This window comes from Lytechinus variegatus, chromosome 1 (assembly GCF_018143015.1).
Source record: "Lytechinus variegatus isolate NC3 chromosome 1, Lvar_3.0, whole genome shotgun sequence".
Taxonomy (NCBI): Eukaryota; Metazoa; Echinodermata; class Echinoidea; order Temnopleuroida; family Toxopneustidae; genus Lytechinus; species Lytechinus variegatus.
Genome location: NC_054740.1, coordinates 60,303,736 through 60,309,898, shown reverse-complemented (window position 1 = coordinate 60,309,898; position 6,163 = coordinate 60,303,736). Strand labels below are relative to the sequence as shown.

Below are 6,163 nucleotides of genomic sequence, written 5' to 3'. Positions count from 1 at the left end.
TATGAAACGGCCCACAAGTAAAAAGAGGGTTTTTTATTTAAATCCTGATCCTAATCCTCCTTAGGAATAGAGAGAGATGTGCAAAATGGATTAATACTATTAGACATATTCAACATCACAACTTACAAAAAAAATGTTTGAAGAAAAGGAAAATGTGCAAAGACCACTTTGAGCTGGAAATTTTTGAGGTGCGTATGCTACATGTATGTCACTGGGACTTGGGGCAAAATACATTGCATATGAAAGAAAATCATATTAGAACATCTGTTTAGACATATTAATTTGGAATTTCTCTGTGATATTGAAAATTTTCACTAGCATATAAAAGGTATAAGTGAAAATCACAAAAAAAAGAACAACACATTCACATCTACCACTGATAAGAGTCTCATTTTATAAAACTGATAAAAAACGTAAACTTTACGACCTTTCTTAGTAGCAAATGAATACACTGCAAGATTGAGGCATTATCAAATATGATATTTATAGGCCTGCATAATTATTGAGCTTTTTCATCCGTTTCAATTCTTAGACTAGAAACAAAATAATCTATCAGCAAGGTCTTTTTTTTCAAACAGGATACCAAATACGAAGAAACTTAAATGACTAGAAAGCATATCCCACCATGCAGACAGACCTTGATAATCACGTAGGAGATATAAAAAACAGGCAGCTGCAGAGTATTTTGATGCATCATACGTCTAGCATTATGCCAACACATCTCGTCTGGAGCTGCGACCTGTTTTTGAAATCAGGCTAAGAGGGTAGAAATAAATGTGTTTACAGATAACCCGAGCCACATGTCCATTTCGTATGCATTCCATCTGGATGGAAATAACAAAAACAACATTGGGGGAAAGGGGTAAAACTGATTTTTACTAAAAAATAAAATTTAGTATACACCAACAGTATAGTTAATAATGTTTCTGAACAATGATCATTTCAGTACTTCCAAATGAGCCAATCTTTATATTGATTTTTTATCTTGAAATCATATCTTACTTAATTATTCCAAATTTGTAAGGTTTTTTACATAGTCCACATTGAGAAACATTTTGGTATCAAATAATTCACAACAGACTGCAAAGTCAATGTAATGGTCTTTGACCATGGGGTCCTTCCTTTTGGCCATCTTCTGACTGTGTTTATAAGTGATATCTTACAAGATATAAGCAATTAAATATTTTGCCTGCACCCTTTTAGTGATAAAATTTCTAGGACTTAGCACAGCTGTGGCTCCGATCAATTATTTGACGCACAGGATCAACGATTAAATCAAAGGGGTACATCTGGGTCTAAACAAACATAAAGTTCTGCTACAGATCTCCATCAAAGCAGGCACATGATACCTTGTACAGATCAACCCTGAATCCACAAAAGCAAGGAAATTGGAGCAATGCAATCAATCAAGTAAAAAATTTCCACACAAGACATTTCTCAATTTCTTCATATCTTATTTCTCTGAAGTCAAATATGACTCGGCCTGGATGTTACCTCGGAGTCGACTCTTGAGTCTAATGAACACAATTTTCTACTCTATTGGACATTAACTGAGAATTGAGTCACTACGAGTCAGATAAACTCGGCTAGGGCTGAAAAAAACTGAAAAGGATGACGTTAAAGCTGATGCCATTTCTGAGTAAAGTTTGTCTCTTTTAAGACACAGAATGAATAAAAATTACGACAAATTTCTACAACCCTTCAGTGACTATGCTCCACCACGGGATTGAATTTTGAACGATTGGGGCGACAGGAGAGAGCCCTGGTAACCATAATCTCCTTGAGAAACTAGAACACAAAAATGGCAGGTGAGCACATCTACACATATCTAAAGACAGAGCACGGGCCCAGACATCTTTATTCAATTTAGCAATGAGAAACAGTCTGGAATTCTCATTGGTAGCAGGTATTATGATGAAGAATTCAGATGAATCCTATTACGCGGTGCTGACAGTTGTACAGGTGAGTTGATGCATACTTCAAAGGGCGCAGACTTTGAAAAGTCCAACCTCAGTTTCTCGGCAAAGAGGACCTTAGTCAATGGAAGTTAATGATAAAATTCCATTCGATAGTCCACATTATGTTATGAAATGCTGTCACTTTTGATTGACCTTGTTCCCCACCCTTCAAAAAAGGGGTAAGTCTTTAAAATACTTTGAAATGTACCAGTTGATAACAGTTACAGTGGGGTACTGGTATGGCACATTCTGTGAGTAGACGTGGTCATTATGGAGCAGAGATCAAAACTCTGCACCTGTGGTGTCAGGTTGAAATTAAAGAAATTGACTTTATAGTCATGTGACGCATAGGCCTACTTGTTGATACAGAACACATTTGTATATTCTCTCCTCCTTTCTTCTGTGGTCAGATATGACCAATTATTGACCCTCAGAGGAAAGGGACTTAAAAGGAAAAGCTGGCTCAGAAATGTTGAAGAGATGACAGGCATAAAGATAAACAACGCTGCAAGATAGCACTGGATAGAGGCAGCTGGAAAACCATGACATCCAACCTCTTCAAAGAACAGGAACAGCAGTAAGGTATTGACCCTCAGACAAACTACTGAGCTTTGTGACCTACATGCCATCTTTGCTTCTGTCATTGTTAGAATGGGAAGGCAAGGGTTAGGGTTAGAGTTATGTGAAGTGCTTGTAAGTTTGAGATTAAGGCTGATCTAAACTGTTACCACCTGATGGGCTCTAGAAGGGTAAAGGGACAGGGAAAAAGCATACATGGGCCTAGGGCAACTTTGCCCCCAAAATACTTAAGACAGCCCCGGATAATTAAAAAGGGAGCCCCAAAAAGTAACGATTCACTGTGATGAGCAAGCTTGTCCAATGTGGCAGATTTAGATAGTAGCCCCTAATATATATATTTATGTATGTATGAAAATAATAATAGTAATAATAATAATGATACAATAAATGAAACATGATAAATAAAACATAATAAAATACAAATTTTTGCCAGATAAAGGGATAAGAGATAACATTTTACGCCAAGAAATTTTATTTGTAAACAAATTTTTGGCATTACTCCTATGTGTTTAAGATCGCATGTTTGATCTGTAATGAAAATCATAAATCAGAACAAATTCTAACCAGCCATCTACTGCTTTCCGGGCAGTGACTTAGTAGATGGCAGGCTCAAATCCCACTGGTTCCAATTTTTTCTGACTTATGATTTTCATTACAGATTGAACATGCGATCTTCAGCAAATAGTATAATGCTGAAAATTTGTTTACAAATTATAATTTCCTCCTATTAAAGCCTCTCTATTTACTAGGAAATTTTATGTTTTCTTGATAACAGGAAAAGGAAGATAGGATTAATATAATCATTAAAGATGCCAATCAGACTGCCTAGTAATATTTGAAACTAAGAATGCATCTATTCCAATAGTAGGTACATGATCCAATATATAGCATTTCACCCATGGCATTTGATATTTCTCTTGCTTTTTGGCACAATCCACTGAGAAAGTCAATATAAAACAACTGTTCCTTTCAATGCATTTTGATCAATATCAGCTGCATCTGGTCAGTAACAGCAGGGAAAGGTCTGCGGACGTCAAGAGTAATTGTTTCTTGATAATTCTCAAGAATTGTGTTTTATTTATTTATTGTAAGACAAAGGAATTTATCTAAGAATGAATGCCATTCAATTATGGTGTAATTTCAATATTTGGATTCTCAAGTTATCCTGATGTTTTTCATTTCCAGAAATTTACTTCGAAATGACCCAGATGTCCAGGAAATCTGGAAATATCATTTGCAGTAGAAACACTGATGATACATATATATAGTAACTTGTCTTTTTCTACAGCACACTTAGAAGATAACAAGCGATAAAATTAAATAAAAATGAAGTAAAAAAGCAAGGAGAGTAGAATATGGACACTGAATTTAAAGGCAAAAATAGAATATCAACAATAAACATAAACAAAAACATATTGGAAAACATTGCATCTGCTCACAAAACATGTGACAAATCACATGATTATGTCTATCACTCCTACATCATAATTATGTAGGAATTATTATTCAGGTATTAACACACTCACACAGAAAATATACTTACAATTATGGTTGTAAAGTCAGGTCAGTACTTAAAGTTCTTTGAGTTGTGATACAAGCATGATATAGAAAGCACTGAAAGAGAAAAACAGATATGAGGATATATGCATCATGAATTTTGTAACACATCTCACATATTCATTTAATGAATGCTTCTATTTTATCAATGTCAAAATGGAGGGGTGGGTCCACTAGGCTGAGTGTTATATTCGTTTGTCTATATCAAGCAATTTTCCACAAGTACCAGCCAAATAGAAACGTTGATAGTGCTAAAAATGTGCTAGCAGAGGCTCTGTTACAACCAGTATTGTCACAGCGATGCCTTCTCACATTATTTACATTTACATCTTGGACATCAGAATCCACTAGATGTGACTTGGCCTACTGTGCTCTGATAGCATTCAAAATCTTACTTATGGTATAGGGAAGAGCGTGGCGGGTCCGCCCCATTTTTTCACTCTTCTTTATCAAGGAAGGTCATGCTTAAGGATGTATAAAGGTCTAGGTAATATCTAACCTGCCACACCCTGGGGCAAGTTCGCTGGTTAGGGAAAAACCATGATATATTCCAGTTGCTAAGAAATCATGCGGGGAGAGGGCCTTTGCTCATGCAGGACCTAGCCTGTGGAATTCTCTCCCACACAGTTTGAAGACCCAGACTTCAGCGACCACCTTCAAAGGCAACCTGAAAACTTACCTGTATAAAACTGTTTTTTGATAGACATTGACTTATTGTTCAGACATGTATTACATGCATATGTAAATAGTTTGTGTTGTTCTGCTCTGAAGCGCCTTGAGCATCTAATCAAGATGGAGTGTGCTATATAAATCTTATGTATTATTATTATATGAATAAAAATGATGTGTTCAAAGACACCAAATTTTTTTTCATATTGGATCAACGACAATTCTAGTTTGATAATCTATGAAAAGTTATGATTTAGCACATATACCGACATACTTGCATGACATGTCAGGTTTATAAGGATATTTTTGTAGGCCTTTTGGTCTATATGTAGATAAAAGTGGGGTGGACCTGCCCCGTTGCAAAAGGAGTGAAGTAGCCTCCCCAGGAGCCATGTTCTTTTCTCGTTTTTTGCAAAATGTACAACACATTTTGAAGCATATTTCAGTAAGCAAATATCACACCTTTCAACAACAAAATATTATAACTGCACTCATGAGTGTCTATAAAAATACAAGAAATAAGACAAATTTGTTTTCTTACAAAATGGCCTCGAAATGGATGAATGGCCGTAATTTTCTGGAATTCCAAGCCGATGACCTCTCGCCAAGATATGTTGCTACCTTGGACAGGTTAACATTACACCATCAACAAAACCTACATCCAGTCACGGCAAAGTGGAAAATCAAGTGGTGGGCGGACTTGCCCCAGGGGCGGATTAGCCCCACTCTCCCCTACAAAGCACTTCTTGGTCAAGCTCCTGGCTACAGAATTATTGAGGTATAAAACCAGTAATCATGGTCGCAATTTGCGCAGTTCAACGGATCCTCTGTTTTTACAGATTCCATCCTTCAAAACAAAAGTAACACTAGGTGATCAAGCATTTGCTCGTTTAGCCCCCAAGCTCTGGAATAACTTACCCCTGGAAGTTAAGAAAGTTTGTAAACAACTTTAAATCAAAGCTCAAAACACATCTATTTAATTAAAAACAAGCATTTTTAATAGGAGTCTTATAAAGCACAGTAGTATACTTTATGGAATATTTTCTGCGCTCTATGAATTTATATATTATCATTATTGTAACGATTCTGTGTTGCTGGTACTGATCTTCAATGTAAACTGAAATGTACACACTAGAAAACACTTAAATCATTTTAACCATGTAGAGGTCAACTGTGCACCTTCGGGTCATGCTTTGAAACCCAAAGCAAGATTTATAAGATTAGGCTGAGCAGAAAATGATTTAAATGTAGACAGACGTAATCCTCTGCCCTATGGTAACACGATGGCTCATCTGCAATAACAACACCGAGCCCCAAAGAGAGACAAGCATACAGAATGAGAAATTCCAAATTTGATTTTGATCACAATGCATTGTTGTTATAAAGGTCATGAAATGTAG

The 6,163-nt window shown here is 36.1% G+C and overlaps 1 long non-coding RNA gene across 1 annotated transcript in view; it reads right to left on the bottom strand.

The window, feature by feature from the left end:
- Positions 1–273: 273 nt before the first annotated feature.
- The window catches only part of LOC121418615, a 29,793-nt gene continuing 23,903 nt past the window's right edge, over positions 274–6,163 (bottom strand). The window contains exons 2-3 of the long non-coding RNA XR_005970486.1: positions 4,081–4,151; positions 274–824 (exon numbers count right to left, since the gene is read on the bottom strand). This is a non-coding gene — a long non-coding RNA (uncharacterized LOC121418615). The remainder of the gene's footprint in view (positions 825–4,080; positions 4,152–6,163) is intronic.